The sequence below is a fragment of the Myodes glareolus genome, chromosome 13, assembly GCF_982192425.1.
Source record: "Myodes glareolus chromosome 13, mMyoGla1.1, whole genome shotgun sequence".
Classification (NCBI taxonomy): Eukaryota; Metazoa; Chordata; class Mammalia; order Rodentia; family Cricetidae; genus Myodes; species Myodes glareolus.
Window position 1 is genome coordinate 3,661,822 of NC_142038.1, and position 18,524 is coordinate 3,680,345.

The 18,524-nt window shown below is 37.6% G+C and overlaps 1 long non-coding RNA gene across 2 annotated transcripts in view; it reads left to right on the forward strand.

Moving 5' to 3' along the window:
• The first annotated feature begins 278 nt into the window (after positions 1-278).
• LOC125390321 (uncharacterized) overlaps positions 279-18,524 on the forward strand; it is a 29,567-nt gene continuing 11,321 nt past the window's right edge. The window contains exons 1-4 of one of the 2 annotated variants that reach the window (XR_007228695.3): positions 281-497; positions 2,605-2,698; positions 4,664-4,726; positions 10,778-11,630. This is a non-coding gene — a long non-coding RNA (uncharacterized LOC125390321). Of the gene's footprint in view, positions 498-2,604; positions 2,699-4,663; positions 4,727-10,777; positions 11,631-18,524 lie in introns of those variants that run through there. The other variant, XR_015005293.2, reaches the window with a different exon arrangement.

Below are 18,524 nucleotides of genomic sequence, written 5' to 3' on the forward strand. Positions count from 1 at the left end.
GATGCAACGTGGGGAAAGATTTATCTTGGTTCCTAACCCAGAGATAAAGTTCAAAGTGAAAAAGCCTTGGCAGCCAGAGCGTGGGGCAGCTAATCACATCGAGTCCCTAGGCAGAAAGCATAGACAGATATATTTTGGTGTTCAATTTGCTTTTGCCTCTTTATGTGGTGCAGAATGTCAACCAATGGAATGAAGCTGCCCACATTCAGGATGTGGCTTCCCACTTTCATTAACCCAGTATAGAAAAGCCTCCCCAGACATGACAAAGATTGGTTCCAGTGGACAGTGTGAACCATCTTACTTTGCATGCTTTATTTCATTAGCTGTCACATCTCACATCCAGGAAGCAATTATTAGCAAACACAAGAAGGAAGGACAAATGTGCCATGTGACTTTCCTGCCATGGTATTTGTAAGAAGGCTGCCATTGCCTGGGATGTCTTCCCGTGGTTAGCTGAAGTGTCATTTCAGAAATATTTTTCCTGACGTCAATTCTATGTAAGTTTCTTTGTAAGTGCCCTCTTGTCAAAATCTATTTTCTCTTGGCTGTGCTAAACTGTCATTATACATTAGCTGTCTGGACATTTGGTCAATTTCACATAAGAATATAAAATAAAAAGTACGCTGATGGTTTTTTTTTGTTGTTGTTGTTGTTCAGTGTTCTTTTTTTCAGCAGCCTGCCAGGTAAGTGCTGGAGAACGAGTGACTAAGTGAAGATACCGACTTCCTCAATATCTGTTCTAATTCAAGGGCCCAGGCCACACTCAATATCTCACTTAAATGACATGTTTTAAAAATGAACTTAAGAATATATTGCTTGTTTTATAACAGGAGCATCAACGGAAGCATAAAACAGTAAGTTCAAATTAATTTCTTATCAGTCTTTGATTATATTTAGAGAATCCAGCCCACTGTGGTATTGTATCAACACTGAAACTGGTATACATGTAAATACATTTGATAAGCAGGGTAACAATATCTTTCTTTCCATAGCTCTGGCTACCATACACTCTTCCCTTTCACCTCTATCACTGAATCATATGAGTGGCACTTCCATCATCCATATTAAAATAATGAACGTATTTGTGATTCTTTCATTTCAGATAGAAGTGTTTTAACTTAGACACTAGCAAAGTAGCTATTAATGATATTGTTTTAAAATGTGTTGTTATATATCTATAATTTAGTGGCAATATGAAACTGAAGGAAATTATATAACAAAATAAAAGGAGCTACATGGAGTATATTTTGTTGAACTCCATTGGGTAGCAATAAAGGCACATAAATTAATAACTAATATACTTTAGGAAGAAATATGAAAAAGTGGTACTTGGATCAGCCAAACAACCCTGTCGGTAAAGGTACTTGATGTGAAACTTGACAATTAGTGTTTTTTCTCCAGGGATGAAATTATAGAAAGAGAAATGACTCCTGAAAGTTGTGCCCTGACCTTCACAGGCTTGTAATAACATGTGAGCATGCACACACATGCACGCATGCACACACACACACACACACACATGCAAAGGTGAAGCATACACAAATGCACACACACACAACAGACATATGCATAGGTGAAGCATGCACACATGCACACACATACTCACACAGACAGACACATGCATAGGTGAAGCATACATACATGCACACACGAGTGTCCACACATACAGACACATGCATAGGTGAAACACACACATGCACACATGACTGCACACACATACAGATACACATGCAGACATATTAAATATTTTTGATGATCTTTTTCTATAATATTTCCTTTTTCCTATAAAATTTCTTTACTAATATTTTTCACTTTCAAGTAATTTTTTTTCACTCCATTTTTAAATGTATGGCTCCCAAATTACATTTTATATGGGGAATTGTCCATTTAAATCAGCAGTTCTAACCTGTGATTCACAACCCTTTTGGGAACCAAACAACCCTTTAAAGAAATCACTTAAGACATTTAGGAAATAGAGATACTTTACATTGCAATTTATAACAGTAACAAAATAAAAGTTATAAAGTAGCAATTAAAATAATTTTATGGTTGTGTCAAAGGCTTTGAGCCAGTCAAAGCCTTGGGGACAGTCTCTGTTCCTATTGTTAGGAGTTCCATGACTAGACTAAGCTACACAACTGGTACATATATGTAGAAGGCCCAGGTTGGTCACATGCAGACTTCCTGGTATTGGTTCAGACTCTGTGAGTTCCTATGAGGCTGGTCAGTTGTTTCTGTGAGCTTTTTTGTGGTGCCCTTTAACCCACTGGCTTCTCCAGTTTTTCTTTCTTCTATTAAGCAGGATTCCCTGAGCTTAGCCTAGTATTTGGGTGTGGGTCAATGCACCTGTTTCCATCAGTTACTGGATAAAAGGCTCTTTGATGACAATTAGGATAGTCACTAATCTGGTCAGGAAACATACTCACTATTACTAAGTGTCTTAGCTGGGGGACCTTCAGTTTTCGACCTGACCCTGAAACGCTGCCCGTTTCCAGTCATCTCACTCAGCACTCTCCCCGTCCATCCACTCACCTGAAACACCAAGCTTCCACTCCCGCCTGATCCCAGTCCACAGAGGAGATCTGTTCTATTTCTCTTTCCCAGAAGTTCCATGTGCTGCTCTTGGACCATCTCTGATATGTGATCTCTGAGTCTGGCGACTAGTTGGTGAACCTTTACAGCTAATAACCACTTACAAGTAAGTACATACCATTTTTTTTTCTTTTGTGTCAGGGTTACCTCAGTCAGGATGGCTTTTTTCTAGATCCATACATTTGCCTTCAAATTTCCTGATGGCATCATTTTTAACATCTTAGATATGCCCCATTGTGTAAATGTGCCACATTTTCTTTATATATTCTTGCATTGAGGGGCCTCTAGATTGTTTCCAGGTTCTGACTATAACTAGTGAAGCTAAAATCAATCTACATATTCAATGCAATCCCAATCAAAATTACAACACAATTCTTTGCAGACCTTGAAAAAATACTACTCAACTTCATATGAAAAAAAAATCAGGATAGCTAAAACAATACTGTAAAATAAAAGAATTTCTAGGAGTGTCACTATCCCTAATTTCAAGCTCCTCTACAGAACTATAGTAATAAAAAACAGCATGATATTGGAATAAAGACAGAGGGGATTAATGGAATCAAATCAAAGGCCCAGACATAAATTCAGACACATGATTTTTGACGAAGAAGTTGAAATAATAAATAATAAAATAATAAAATGGTGCTGGCATAACTGGACTTCAGCCTGAATAAGAATGTAAATAGAACTATATCTATCACCCTGCACAAAACTCAAGTCCAAGTGTATCCAAGACCTCAACATAAATCTATTTACACTGAACCTGATATAAAAAGTGGGAAATAGCCTTGAACACATTGACAAAGGAGAAAACTTCCTAAATATAAAACCAGTAACACAGACACTAGGATCAACAATTAATAAAAGGGACCCCATAAAACTAAAATAGTTCTATAAGGCAAAGGACAAAACAGCAGCCTACAGAATGGGAAAAGATCTTCCCAAACCCCACTTCTGACAGAGGGCTGATCTCCAAAATACATAAAGAACTCAAGAAACTAGATATCAAAAAAAAAAACCAAATCATCCAATTAAAAAATAGGATACAGACCTAAACATAGAATTCTCAACAGGAGAATTTTAAATGGCAGAGAAACTCTTAAAGAAATGTTAAACATCTTTAGCCATCAGGGAAATGCAAGTCAAAAAATAATTCTCAGATTCAATCTTGCACCTGTTTAAATGACTAAGACCACAAACACAAATGACAGCTTATGCTGAAGAGAATGTAGAGCAAGGTGAATACTTTTCCATGACTGGTGGGAGTGCAAACTTGCACAACTACTTTGGAAATAAATTTGGTGGTTTCCTCAAAAAAAAAAAAAAAAGCAATGGGAATTAATCTACTTCAAAATCCATCTATACCACTCTGGGACATAAACCCAAATGATCCTCAATCATATCACACGGGCACTTGCTTGACTATATTCATAAGGTTCTTATTTCTATTTGGATATTCTAATTTCTAATGAAACAGGATCATTTACTTTCTACTTTTTATCTACTTTCAACTTTGATTAGGTAAAGAATTATGGTGCTTATTTATAACATTCTTCAGTGCTCTTTTTCTGTTGAGCAACACATTAGTCCAGTTTCTTGCTGGGAAGGTCAGATAATTGGTTCAAAGTACTATATCATCAGAATTATGGTAAGGTTTCTTTGGAGAGTCTGGCTTCCAGCAATCTCGCACAATCATATCTCAGAACAATCTTTATCGTAGTCACTTAATTCTAAAGCTGTCACTGCTGGTCACAGTTAGCTCTAACTTTCCTCTTGGCCACGCCTACAGTCACCTGGGAAGGGAATCTTGATGGAGGTGTTTCCAGAAGAGATTAGCGCAATGATTGGATTGGCAGCACACGTGTCTTGATTGTTAGTTGACACTGAAGCTGGGAACACTCTGGTGTCCAGTTCCCTGGGAGGGTCTCCTTGGACTGTTTAAGACAAATGAGCATGAATCATTCCATCATGGGTTTTGCCTCAAGTTCCTGTTTGCGTTCCTACTCTGCCCTTCTTCTATGTCTAACTGTGGCCTGGAAGTGTCAACTAATTAACCCTTTTGTTTCCTTAGATACTCTTGTTGAAGAAACTTGGATCATAGAAACAGAAAGGAAATATGAAAACTATTTATTCTGTAAGTGACAATATTCTTCTCCTTTCCCCAAACTTGCCTTCTACCCACAGCAGATACCTCATAGTCTGAGCCCTTTCATTCAGCTTGACCATCCCTGGAACTGTTCTCCAATTCGTCTCAGTTCTGCTTGCCTTCCCTCCTGGGACAGCTTTCTTCAGGGAGAGTGCTCTCCTGGGAAGGGTCTTGCCTTCCCATTTCCCTGCCACTCACTACTCTTGTCTACTTTACTCCTCCATAATTATCTCACCTCTGATGGTCTCAGAAGTATGTCTCCAACTTAATAACAAATTAAAATTTGACATAGTCTTTACATCAGAATCAGCCCCTTAGTAAGGACTTTTGAATTTACTTGCATTAAGCATCCAGAGAAAACTTAATTTAGCAGTGACAGCTACACCACGGGACACAAGAAATCTCTGTAATCGTCAGCTTCCAATCACTATCATCAACATTGACATCAGCTGGCTTCGGAACGGCAGCCTTTTACAAAACAATGTTGTTGCCGATGGCATTTAATGTCTTTACTCACTTTTAAGTATCTGCTGGCACCTGACTTGAACATTAACTCTTTAACCTTGAAAGTCTAAACACCTTCGTTAAGCATTTCTAATTTTAGAAAATAGTTGATATTCTACTACATGAACTCAGCAAACTCTCACAACTGTTGGTTTGATCTTCCTTTTTAATGCTTTAGTGTCAAAATGAGAGAAATTATACTGGAATGAAGGCATAATTCAAAATGAAGACAGTGTGCTGAGATATAAAATGTCTATAAAGGAAATGTGAATCAGATACATCTATTGATTGATACTGTGACATTCTCTTAATTTAAAAGTGTGTTGAAATACCATTTAAACACGATTCATGCAACTTCAAGCACCTCTCTAAATGACTGTGTTGGGGTATGAAATTCTCTAACTTCATCATTCGCAGACATCCAAGTATGAAGGAGGCATCAATTAACTAGTCATCCTCAGTTATTTTTATAATCTTCAATTTAAATAATGATTGAATATATCATTTAACTTAAAAAGATAGAATCATGACATTTACAGAAAAGTGGATGGAACTGGAAATCATTATGCTAGAAAAGTACCCCAGAGTCGGAGAAAAATATTAAATTTCACTCATATAAAACAATCTAGATTTAAAAGTCTGTGTGTCTCTCTCTCCCTCAGCCCTCCCCCTCTGCAAGAAGGGAGACAGTGATCTTTAGATAGGATATGAAAAGATTGTAACTGAATACCTGTACACAAAAGCAGGAAGGAGACAATTCGGTAGGGATATGAAGCAAAGCAACCAGAAGAAGGCAGGGATGAAAGGGGAGGGCCTTAATGGAGGAAGAAAAATAAGAACAAAGTGTAAGAATGTGCTTTAAAAATGGAATAAAAAGTCCAATACTTTGTATTCTAAACGTTAATAAAAATGACACTCCACAGCACTTATGATCCTAACACTGAAATATTAGATTAAGAAGAAACCAAATACGACAGTATGAAGTAAGTATGGACATTATTACAAAACTGAAAAATGGCAGACTCGTCATTTAAATATTATACCAAAGATGACACAGCTGATGGTTATATCCAACCTTGTCTCTTTGCAACATAAGACACCACCCTTCATGGGAACTACAATTTACCCAATATCGCTGTCCTATACTTCACATCATGCTGGGTGAATACTAGACAGTCACAATTGACTGAATCTATCCTTTCATTTGTGAAAGTCTTGCAGTCATAGAAATAAGAGCATAACCCCAGTGACACATCATAAATAGAATGTAATCAACCAAAAAGCTTATATTATTATGAGTTTAATCAGTTAAACTATTTATTGATATTCATTATATGAACAATGAGTGGAACTGAGTCCATGCATTCAAGGAACTTACAATCTCCTGGGAAACTGTCAGGTTAGGAGCATAGCTTAGTGTTACACTGCTTGTTTTGTAGGTCGTGGCTTTAGTTCTAGCACAAATATAAAGCAAAAATAAATAACTCTATTCTAATAGAAAAATTCATATACTAATGACTTCAGCAAAGCTGAGCACGTATAAAACAATGGTAAATATAGAGAAACATAAGGCACATAATGACAAATCTAGTGAAATTCTTACAGATGTGCTTATGCCTTATATGAATTTGAAATGTTTATAAAACTATTTAGTTTGGCCATGAATAGAAAAGTGCTTCAAAAAGTAGAAACAATGTCCCCAAATCTGATTCAATAAAAATGAAAGAGTACCGTCAAACATCCTCGCAGTCAAGGGAATGTAGGGGTTAAAGAGGATCTGGAAGTCCCTGAATGTGGTAGACTGTCTTAGACACATTCCTAGTGACATTTCTACTGGCACTGAGAGCTGTCTTAGACATTCTCTCTTCCATGCTTGGACCTAGTGATAGTCATCTAAGAGAGAGAACGTGGACAAAGTGATATGACGTCACTTCCTGATGCTAAGATGCAAAAGCACAGTGACATGCATCTTGTTCTTCCTTACTCTGAGTCTCAGCTTTCACCGACACAAGTTTCTGTTTTCTGAGTAGCCTCAGTTGAGCTACAGTGGTGAGAAACTGGTTTATCATCTATCTAGGTCATGATGTCTGCCTCAAACCAAAGAAAATGAAAATTTGAGATCACTCTGGCTAGTGTGCACATTTATTTTACGGCATGATGGATACTCTCCTAGTCATCTCCATTGTGGAATTGCCTGGATTGTCTCAGTCAGGACATAAAGCATGTTTCCTGGTCTCACCTACTCAGCAATTAATATTTTAATAGGAGAAGATGATAAAGAATTTAGGAAGGTCACACTGAAGATGATGTGATTTGATTGAAAAGTAATGGTCTATGATTAATATATATTTTTGGGAAAAACCTTGAGTGCTGGCCTAACAAATCACTGACATGTGACCTAGTATGTACAAGGAGTGTTACAGGCAGGACTGTCAAATATTGTGGTGATTTGAATGAAAAAACACCTGATAGGCTCAATGGAGTGGGATTATTTGAAAAGATTAAGACATGTGGTTATATTGGAGTAAATGTGGCCTTATTGGATGAAGTGTGTTACTGGGTGGTGGGCTTTGAGCTTTCAAATACTTAAGCTAGGCTCAGTGGCTGTTTCTCTTCCTGCTGCCTACTGATTGAGATGTATGACTCTTGGCTTCCTCCCTAGCACCATGTCTGCCTGTTTGCCACCATGCTTTCTACCATGACAATAATGAACTAAACCTCTGAACTTGTAAGCCAGCCTCAATTAAATGTTTTCCTTTGTAAGAGTCGCCATGGTCATGGTGCCTTTTCACAGCAATAGAAAACCCTTACCATCGTATGCTACAGAGAAAATTCAAGTAGAAGAGGATCTGAGTTTAGTCAAAAGCTTTAAGCTTGACAAAGAAGAACTGAACTTGGAAACACTTAGAGGCAGACATTTATGGTGACAGATTCTGGGGTGGCAAGACAGGAAGAATCCAAGATGATGTTCAGTTTGTGATTTAAGTGAGTGAATGCTTGAGCAGACTTTCATTTATCTTCAGGAAAACAACAAAGGAAGGGGAAGTTTGGTTCGGGAGAGAAAGAGGAAGGCCCAGAATGACAAGTCTTTTAGACATTGACAATACATTAAGTCCTTAAGGTACCATAATAATTAAGTGTGAATGAATGGAAAACGGAAGAGTAAGATAAAACAGGGGATGGCAAATACAGGCCAATATTTCCACAGAATACTAAATGTATTCTTTTACAGGGACAAATATGTGTGTGAGGAAGTTAGGAAAAGTTCCAGGCATCCCAGAGACACAGAAATAAGGGAGGAAGAAAGGCTACGGTAGACATGAGCAATATGCCAGAAGCAGCAGTAAAAATAGCTGCTGGATGCCTGGCAAGTGATTGGAGAGATCTGAGGCATCTGGCAGCCACAACTCCATAGCATCTGGTAGCTGCACCCTCACAACTGCTACCCATACCCTCCGGAGCATCCTTCTGTCTGGCTTCCTTGCCCACACCTTAATTCTGGGGTTTTATAACTTTCCCTTTCACACATCAAGATCGGCTCTAGACGGAAGTCATGTGTCCATGGGAATATGCACTTGTTTTTAAGATTTTCTGCTTTAGATCATTGTGTAGAAACACAACACTGTGACCAAGGGGCTGACTACTGAGGGTTGCCCCAATTCAGGTTTTGCTGCAAAAATCACTTCTCAATCTTGTGGGGAAGATCAAGTAAAATTGTTTCATTCTGCCTGGAAAAGAAACATTTAAAAGAAACACAATGCATATTTTCTTATTTCCTCCGTCTGGTATCTCAATCATTCTTACTTTATTCACATAAACCATCTTTCTATTTATTAGTTGGAATAGCTAAGTAAGCAGTATGGTAGTTCTTACTGGAGTAGGCAATGCAAAATCTCCAATTTCAAAGTAAATTTTATTTTTAAAAAACCAAACTAAGTTCACCTTTCTGCTGAGCAACATTGAGACAAACACAATTATGTTTTTTATGTCATTTTGTGTCCTCTGTTGCCTGTCTTGTCTCCCAAGGATTCACTCATTTGACCTAAGAAGTGCATTCTATATTCACCCTGGGTGTTGGAAGAAGTGTTAAGCAGCTGCTGGGCCATATGTGTTGCAAGGCAATGCTTGCCCTTGGGATATTCTTTCACGATTATTCGGTGTATCAATTGGAAAGTTAGATGGCTTTTCATTTACATCCATCTGAGCGAGTACAGAGAGCAGTGTGCTCCAGAATCCGCACAAGCTGGGGATGCCAAGTCCCGCGGTTCACTCACTCAGCTGCTCCTGATCCTCAGGTTCACTGTGCTCCCTGATGACACAGAAATCATTCAGCGCCTCTCCACGGCAAGAGCAAGATCAATGTGTTGTCTCTTTCAGTGGAAAGGGTGATATTTTACACCTACAATACCAGATGGATGACAATTTATTTTTTAAATAAGTTTTTGAAGGTAAACAGCCCAAGAGCGAGAATTGAGAAACATGTTTGTTCCTCATTTAAGAAATGGAGAGATGTGATTATGTGATGTTAAGTTGAGTTTCTCAGTTGTTGTTTTTTCTTCCACTTTCTTTGAGTGAAAGGCATTTAGGTTTTTATTACTTGTTTATTAAGTAGAACTGGCTTAACTTGAAGGGATAAGTTTGCACACAATAAGCAGTGATTTTAAATTCACAAGAACACTGTAGATTCCAGCTATTATTCATCATCTATGAAAATAATTGACTAGTCACTCTAGGGCATTGAATATGAATGAATGATGCAATACAGCTGCTCTGAGCTGGGATCTTTGATTTACTTTTTCAGAACTGGTTGAATTTTGGGGGTTTTAGGGTTTTTTTTAGGTATGTTTTTGGTATTTTATGGAACAATGACATTACCCAGACTCACCATAAGTAGACAGATTGTGACACAAGTGACACGGTCTGAAATTAAGTAATGAGAAGTTAATTAATTGACAGAAAGCTTATAAATGAGAGATGCCAAAGAAATGGAGTCACATTCTCATTCCCGGGTTTTGACTAGTTTTCCTTGCCTGGCTCATGTGACCAAAATCACTAAAGAGTTGATCTGAAGATTTATCCATATTGGTCAATTAGTACAAAAGCTCTTATACACAGAAGAGAAAACCAAAAAATGCAAAGAGCTACGAGGAAGATGTTTCAACTTCGGACATATGGCAAGGAACAGTACCGCTGAGTCATATGGTAGATTTATTTTTAGCTTTTCAAAGATTTTTCATACTGATTTTCAGCATGGCAGCATCCAATTCAATTCACATAATCAGGGAATGTGCACTCTCCTCTCCCACAACCTTGCCAATGTTTGTTGTCATCTGTTTTACTGATCTAAGCCATTTTCACTGAGGTAAGATGAGATCTCTATGCTATTTTAATTTGCCATCTCACGAACTGCTAGGGATAATGAACACATTGTGATGTATTTCTTAGCCATTTCTATTTATTTTACTGAAAGTTCTTTGGCTAGATTCTGAGCCTATTTCTAATTGGTTTGTTTGTTTCTTTGTTTTTTGTTTGTAGAACTGGATATTGATCCTCCGTCAGATGCACACATGGCAGAGTCTCTCCCATTCTCTGCATTTCTTCTTCACTTGATTATTTTCTTGGCTACATAGATTTTTAAATTTTCTGAGGGCCCCACTGTAAATTTTTGGCCCTGATTTTTTGACTAATGCAATGCTGCTCAGAAAGTCCTTTCCTAAATCTATATCTGACAAAGTACTGCATCCATTTTTCTTCTAGCAGTTTTGGTGCTTGGGTTTCAGATTTCAAACTGAGATCTTTGATTCATTTGGAGCTAAGTTTTATACAGGGTGATTTTAGTGCCACATAAAACTAAGTGTAATGGCTTGATTCAAGGTGTTTAGCGAGGTTTACTTTTAGTTTTATATGATGTAATCAGTCTTTGTATGTATTATCACTTTTACAACATTTGAACCTTCTTGCTGGTATGGGAAAAATGTTTTATCATTTAAGAGATTTTTACACAACCAGACTACAATCCATACACATTTTGGTTTTTTTCCTTCCATTATCTCACTTAGTTACAGCCCATCGTCAAGGAAGCTGTCCCTGACAGCACACACAGACCCTCAGAGAGAGCTAGCGAGTGGTCCCATGCTGCTACATGTCGACATCCAGTTTCCCCACTACCATTTGTTGAAGATGCTATCTTTTCTCCAGTGTGTTTTTTGTCTCTTTGTCAAAATATCAAATGAAACTAGTTACCAGTAACTCGTTTGAGTCTTCTATTTTATTTCATTGCTCTACATGCCTATTTTGAGCCAGTACCTTATTGTTTAAATAGGTCTACAATATACCTTAGAGTCTAGAATTCAATACTGCCAATATTATTCTTTTTGCTAAGGATTTCTTGAGCTACACAGGGTCCTTTATGGTTCCACATGAATTTAGGATTTCTTTTTCTATTTGTGTGAAGAATACTTTGGGTATATTTTATCAGGATTGCAGTGAATCTGTAGATTGCTTCTGGTATGATGATGATTTTCACAATTTTAATGCTACAGATTCATGAGCTTGGGAGGGGGGACAAATGACAGAAAACTTACATGATAAATCCTCAAGTAGCTTTGCATTTTATATGTAAATAAAATCATATATGATACATATAAGTGTATGTGGATATGCACACATCTATCAGAAAAGTAAATTAAGTCACTTGTGCTGACAATGTTGCCAATACGAACCATAAACTACCCAACAAAAACCCAGTGCTCTGCATAAGAAATCCACACAGGAAAGGTCAAGATAGCCCATGTGACTCCTAAAACAATATAGACCATGGCTGTTACACGTAACTGCCTCTCAGAGGTTGAAGGAAAATATTCACCGCAAAAGACTTTTGTATACTTAGTTCATATGACTCAGATGATTCAAGTTGGGTCTAATCTGAAAGCCTCTTTCCTGTGGTTTAGCTTATATGGTACTAGAAACTATTCTACAAGGGGCCGGGGAATGAAAACAATTAAGAGTCCTACCTAGCATCCACACCTATAAAGCACAACAATGGGCAGGGTAGAGAGTCATGAAGTCGCAGAAAGTGTTACTCACAAGTAGGTGGTGGCCACCTGCTGTTAACTGAACGCAGAGTCCAAAAACAGGAGGAAAATTATACCCGGTACTAAAATCCCAGACAACTTCCCAGAGATAATGATGTCATAGAAGAAAGAAAATAATTTACTACTACCAATTTTCCAGGCCAGCGTAATTCCAGTTACATTCTAAATTTTATCCAGGCAGAAAAAATCCAATTAGCACCCCTAATCAATTAAGTTGCTCTTACAGCATATGAAGACCATGACAGAAAAATACAAGCAGACAAACAGGTGTGTGTGTGTGTGTGTGTGTGTGTTGTAAGCAAGTGCATACACACACACACACACACACACACACACACACACAGAGACACATCAGTAATATATAAAACAACAATAAAAGAAAGAGAGGATATTTTGAGAACAGGGGCTTGAGGAAGGAACGGGAAAGAGGGAAGTGCTGTACTTATATTTTAGTTAAATGTATTATTCATAATACATTTATGAATACATACATAATACAACAACAAAAAGAATGGAAAGGTATTATCATAAGTTGTATCTTAATCTCTTTGTTCTAAAATACTGTGATAGATAAGACTATTATGTGGCATGCTTCCTGCTGTTGTTTCAAAGGAAAATTGTGGCAATTTAGGTTGACTCTGATATTTGTCTCCAGGAATCATGTAGAGCTCAATTCTGATATTTTAGTGCCACATAAAACTAGGGCTAATGACTGATTTTAGTATTCTTACAGTTGATTGGTGAGATTTAGTGTTAATTTTATACAAAGCAGTCAAATTTTGAATGGATTATCACTTTTATATCATTGAACCTTCTTGTTGATGGGAAGTGCTTTAACAGAGAAGAGATTTCAATACACACCCACACAGATTTTATTTCTTTCTTTATTTTCATGATAAAACATGTAGATGGCCCTTTTTAAGAAAACATTAGCATCTTCTTTATCTTCAAAAGGAAGTTTGGGAAAGACAATATTTAATATGTCTATATAAGTTAATGGCATATGGACATGCACAATAGTGATCTGATTTTATCATAATTACATTTCTGTATAACCTTTTAAACATGTTTCTCATAAAGAAGGTTTAGCACACGTTGTTATAAATCTCTGTGTTGAGGTTCTTTTTCACTTTCTGCTACTTTGAAATTTTCCTGATACGCATTTCCTTTCTCACTGTAGCTTGAGGTAGACACCTACACAGAGCTTACAATGTCAGCCCATGGCTTACTGATACAAGTCTTTTCCTCCCAACACGATCATTATTTACTATTTCTATAATGCAAAACATGAGCATGGATCTGTCTGGAGCAAGACTCAGTTTTTATCCCTCTGTGTACAGGTCAAGGAGTGAGATTTTGTTCCAGATTACCCTGAATAAACGTACTTATTATACTACGGTGCAAATGCTTTTGTGCTTGCAATTTACGATTCTAAAACTAATGCTGTTTTACAAAGCAAACACAGCGTTGTTGACTAAAGGGAACAGAAATTTTTAATGGGATTGCAGTGTAGTGAGGTCAGGACACATGCTCTGAGGTGGTTACAACTGTCGTGGTGTGTAGTCTCAGAGGTGCATAAGAGTTCCTTTGTCAGAAAAAAAAAACAAAAACAAAAACAAAATGAGTGTGCTGAATATGTTGTCAGTGTTGTTCATAAAAAAACCCTGTGGGTATTGTTTTGGTCTGTACATAATTTAAACACGCTTTTTCATTTATAAAAATGTTAAGCAAATGCTGCTCCTTCAGACTCAGAGAATTTGTTATTCAAAGCTACAGTCATTCTGAAATTCTAGGTTTTTGTTAGTTTGTTGGTTTGTTGGTTTGTTTGTTTGTTTGTTTGGTTGGTTGGTTGGTTGGTTGAGTTGTGGGCAGGTGGTTTTTTATTTTTTTTATTTATTTATTTATTTATTTATTTATTGAGATGGGGTGTCTCTGTAAAACAAGGTTGACTTTGAATTCAACAGAGATCCACCTGCCTCTGCCTCTGCCTCATGAGAGCACCAATCAGTGTAATTCTAACCTTTATTTGGATGAAAGAATTTAATATGCATGCAACCTCAGGTATGAAAACACACATCTATAATCCTAATCCTTGAGAAAGTAAATTAAGAAAAATCACGAATCGAAGGCCATCCTGGGCTGTGTAATAACACCCTCTATTTAAAATATCAACATAAAAGGAAATATTTAGATGTAAGCTTTAAATTCACTGCAACTGCAATGTTATCAGTGCTGAAAACATCAAGTGATACCTCACAAGGCTGAGAGCCCGGGAAGAATTCATCTGGATAACTGCACAAGGAGTGCTCACGAAGAAAAGAAAGGGACTTTGCATCAATGCCCTGCTTCATAGCTCTGGCTACAGTGCCTCTAAGGTCTGTGACAGCGGGTAGTGAAAGCCAGGTTTCTCAGTCTTGAGGTTGTTCTTAATACTAAAAATCAGAAATGTAAACTGCTGATTCATACAGTTTGGATAAATTTACTTAAGATCATAACAATAGGACTCTAAAGGACTCTAAAATTCTTTTCTTGGTCCATTCATTTTCCAAAATAATAATAATAATTTTCTGAGTAGATATCATGGTTTTCACCCATTTTGTGTCTGAGAAAAGATGAATGGCTGGTTCATGATGGGACTGTTAAAGGGGCTCTGGTCCTGACTTCAGGTAGTGATCTTGAACACCCTATCCTGCGGCTCCATGAAGAAGTTGATTACAGATGTTCGAGACATAGACGGACCTGTCTTAGATCTTGAAGTGCTACTGAAATTTTTTGAAGAGATAGATGAGGGAAATCACAACCAGAATGATACCTTAAAATATTATATCTGATAGTCATCATAGAGAAATGTACTTGTAACAAATAGCTTGGGGTATTTTTCAAAAGTTAGTCATTTCCATTACTGATTTGTTCCCTCAAAACTTGTTCATCTATAAAGAAATCAGTCTAAATTGTCAATGCATTACAAAATGTAAGAAAATGGAAGTGCTTTCCTTCTTCAATTTAGTATGGATGTGGTAGGTATTTTATGAAAAAAAAATTAATGAAACTTTAAGTTTGGTTCATCTTATTTTTTTCTTCTAAATTTTTTTTATTTATTTTACATACCAACCACAGTTCCTCCTTCCTCCCCTTCCCTGACTCCGCCTCCCCGCTACTTCCTGCATTCTACCAACCCCCATTCAGTCCTCAGAGAATATAAGTCCTCCCATGGAGGTCAAACAGCCTGGCATATCAAGTTTAGGCAGGACCAAGCCCCTACCTGCTCCATCAGGGATGAGCAAGGCATCCCACCACAGGCAATAGGTTTGAGAAAGCCAACTCATACACCAGGGATAAATGCTGGTGTCACTGCCAGCGACCTTCACAAACAGAGCAAGCCACAGAACTGTCACTCACACTCAGAGGGCTGGGCTCAGTTTGGCAGGCTGGAGACATGGCTCAGCAGTTAAGAGCACTGGCTGCTCTTCCAGAGGTCCTAAGTTCAATTCCCAGCAACCACCTGGTAGCTCACAGCCATCTGTAATGAGACCTGGTGTCCTCCCTCCTCTTATTATTAAAGTGTTTTCATTGAATTTGTAACTATAAAGTTTTTCAAAGCATCACAACTGTAAATTATACCTACATATGTGCTTTTCTCTCTCAGAAACCTAGGGGTTTTTTATAGTCTTAACAAAATGTTTTATTTGATTTGCATGTGTTCATGTATATGTTCGTGTTCTTCACCACCTCACTAGGAGCAGGACAACCAGTCTCAGCATCCCTAGCTAAGGACCACTATCCGCAGGAATTACCTAACCATTTCTCCCAGCAGACTAAATTTTGAAACAATCTTATTGGCTTCATTGTATGATGGACTATGCTGAATATATAAAATACAATTCACATAATCATGATTTATGTTTTAGCATCATTTGAATGCAGCGGAAAGAATTCTAAAGCTATTTGTTCCTCAAATATGTTACACAACTTTGGAATCGCTTGCAAGTTCAAGTGCGTCTATCTTCTTTTGTCTGCTTCATTCCTCAGTTCTCATAATGGAAATCTTTGAGAATTATTGTTGAAGAGTTACAAGAGTCATTGGATATCTCTCCCTCAGTAAAGCAGCAGCTCCTGTTTACCGACTGTCATTAAATCAGGAATGAAGGAAGATATGCGCAATGGAATAACTTCCCAAATTTCCCCTAAAGCATCATGGTTCCATTTTCAGTAAAAAAGAACAATTGCTGGTCGCAGAAGCAGAAGATCCTTCCTGAGGATATGCACTCAAACTCCTGAGTTTAGCATTCCAACAGCAGCAATGTCCAGTCTGTCTGGTCTAGCATGTCATATGCTCTGTGCAGGCAATAGAACCGAGGCCTTGTGTGCACAATCAGTGCTGAGTATCATAGACCTGAAGGTGGCCAGATCACGAGTCTCCTTGCCGGACACATGACTGTTTAGTCTTTTCTCAGCAGCCCAGATCCTCAGTTTCCTTTATGTTGGAGTGATATTAAGATATCCCCAACCCATCAAGTCACTGGGGGAGAACACGGAAGACAATGGAGATGTGCTCAGGCCCCTGCCAGCGCCTGGTGAGCTCCACCCTCCGCCGCTGTTGTTTTTACTTCAGCTGTTCTACTCTTCCCTGTTCTCTTTCCAAAAAGCACCCATACTTACTTGTTTTACGGTTTTCAGTTTTATTTCTGTGGCAGTCCTCTCATTTTCCAGAATATAAAAGCCCGAATAGTATTTGACTTCAGTTTAAGAGCTTGAAAGTCAGTCATAGTCAAATGCTTAAGGAAAATAAGGGTGTAGTTAAAGTTCTCAGAAAAATATGTGGACTGTCACACAGCACAGGGAAGTTAGTGACAGGGTCAATACAGGTGCATGTAACCTTTCTCTTGCATTTTTTTTGCACATCTGTGTGAGCTCAGAAAGGAAACTTTAATGCTGAGAGGACATGTAAGGATTCAAAATGAGGCAACAGAGTTTGTAATGTACATTTGTAACTAGAAAACCTGCTTGGTTCTCTTCTTGGGTTTAATAGCTTCTCAGAGATTGTGAATATGTTACATGAGCATTTAATATTCCTTTGATATGTGAATTCATGCGCAGCTTTGGATTACATAATTAAAATGGCTTTGATGTGAAATTCTTGGATTTATCTTAGCAAATTAAGTATTGAAGCACTGATCTCTAGGTTTATTCAAGTGGCAAATGGGTCAATAAAATTGGGGCTGATGCTGGGCTATGAGACAGCACAGGGACAATATACTAAGTTTATTTTAATCTAGTTATACCATGTGTCATCTGAGAGAGAGGAGACCAGAGTGATCAGTTTGCTGGGTGTTACCTGTTCCACTTAGTATTTCCACAGAAATACCATTTAAAACATGTCAAGAGTGAATATCATATAACCAAACCTGATGAAAGACTCAGAAAGCAGGACATGAGCTTTAAGAAAAATACCATCCCAGAGGAGGGTGGAAATCTCTTCAAAAATGACCCATACTTAGTAGTAGACAGAAAATATAAATTCATTTACTTAAATAACGGTGAAAATGTAATTCATTTTTTAAAGAAATGGGACACCTTCTGTTTCTTATGTTTAACACTATTCAAGATTAACAGTTCCGTGCTATGCTGTGCGGGTCAGCTTCCTTTTTGCCAAACATGAACAGATACTCTTTTATAAATTTAATTATATGTAGTAATTACCACATATAATTATATAATAACATATAGTATAATGCGAAATAATATAATACAGTTAATGTAATACATAATTACCTATTTTTTATAAAGAGACAGAAATGCATATGGAAGAGGTTACTACAACATATTTAATTACAAAGAATCCACTGTAGTTCAGTGTAATGCTGTCTATCTTGTTATCACCTGGACAGACACAGCGGAGCTTTTGGATGTGCAAAGCCCAGGAGATATAAGTGACACAATTGTCTCCTTGGGCATTAGGCGAATATTAGAAGAATCCTTTACGTGGAAACACCTTAGACATAAGGAGTGTGATGTTATATGCATGTGCTGGTAAGTTTTAGTCAATGTGCGCAAAGAGACTCCAAATGAATCGCCTCCACCAGACTGATCTGTGCATACATCTGTGGGGCATTTTCTTGATGAATGATTGATCTGGGAGGGCCCTGCTCACTATGGGTACTGCCACTCTTGGGGAGGTAGTCCAGGGT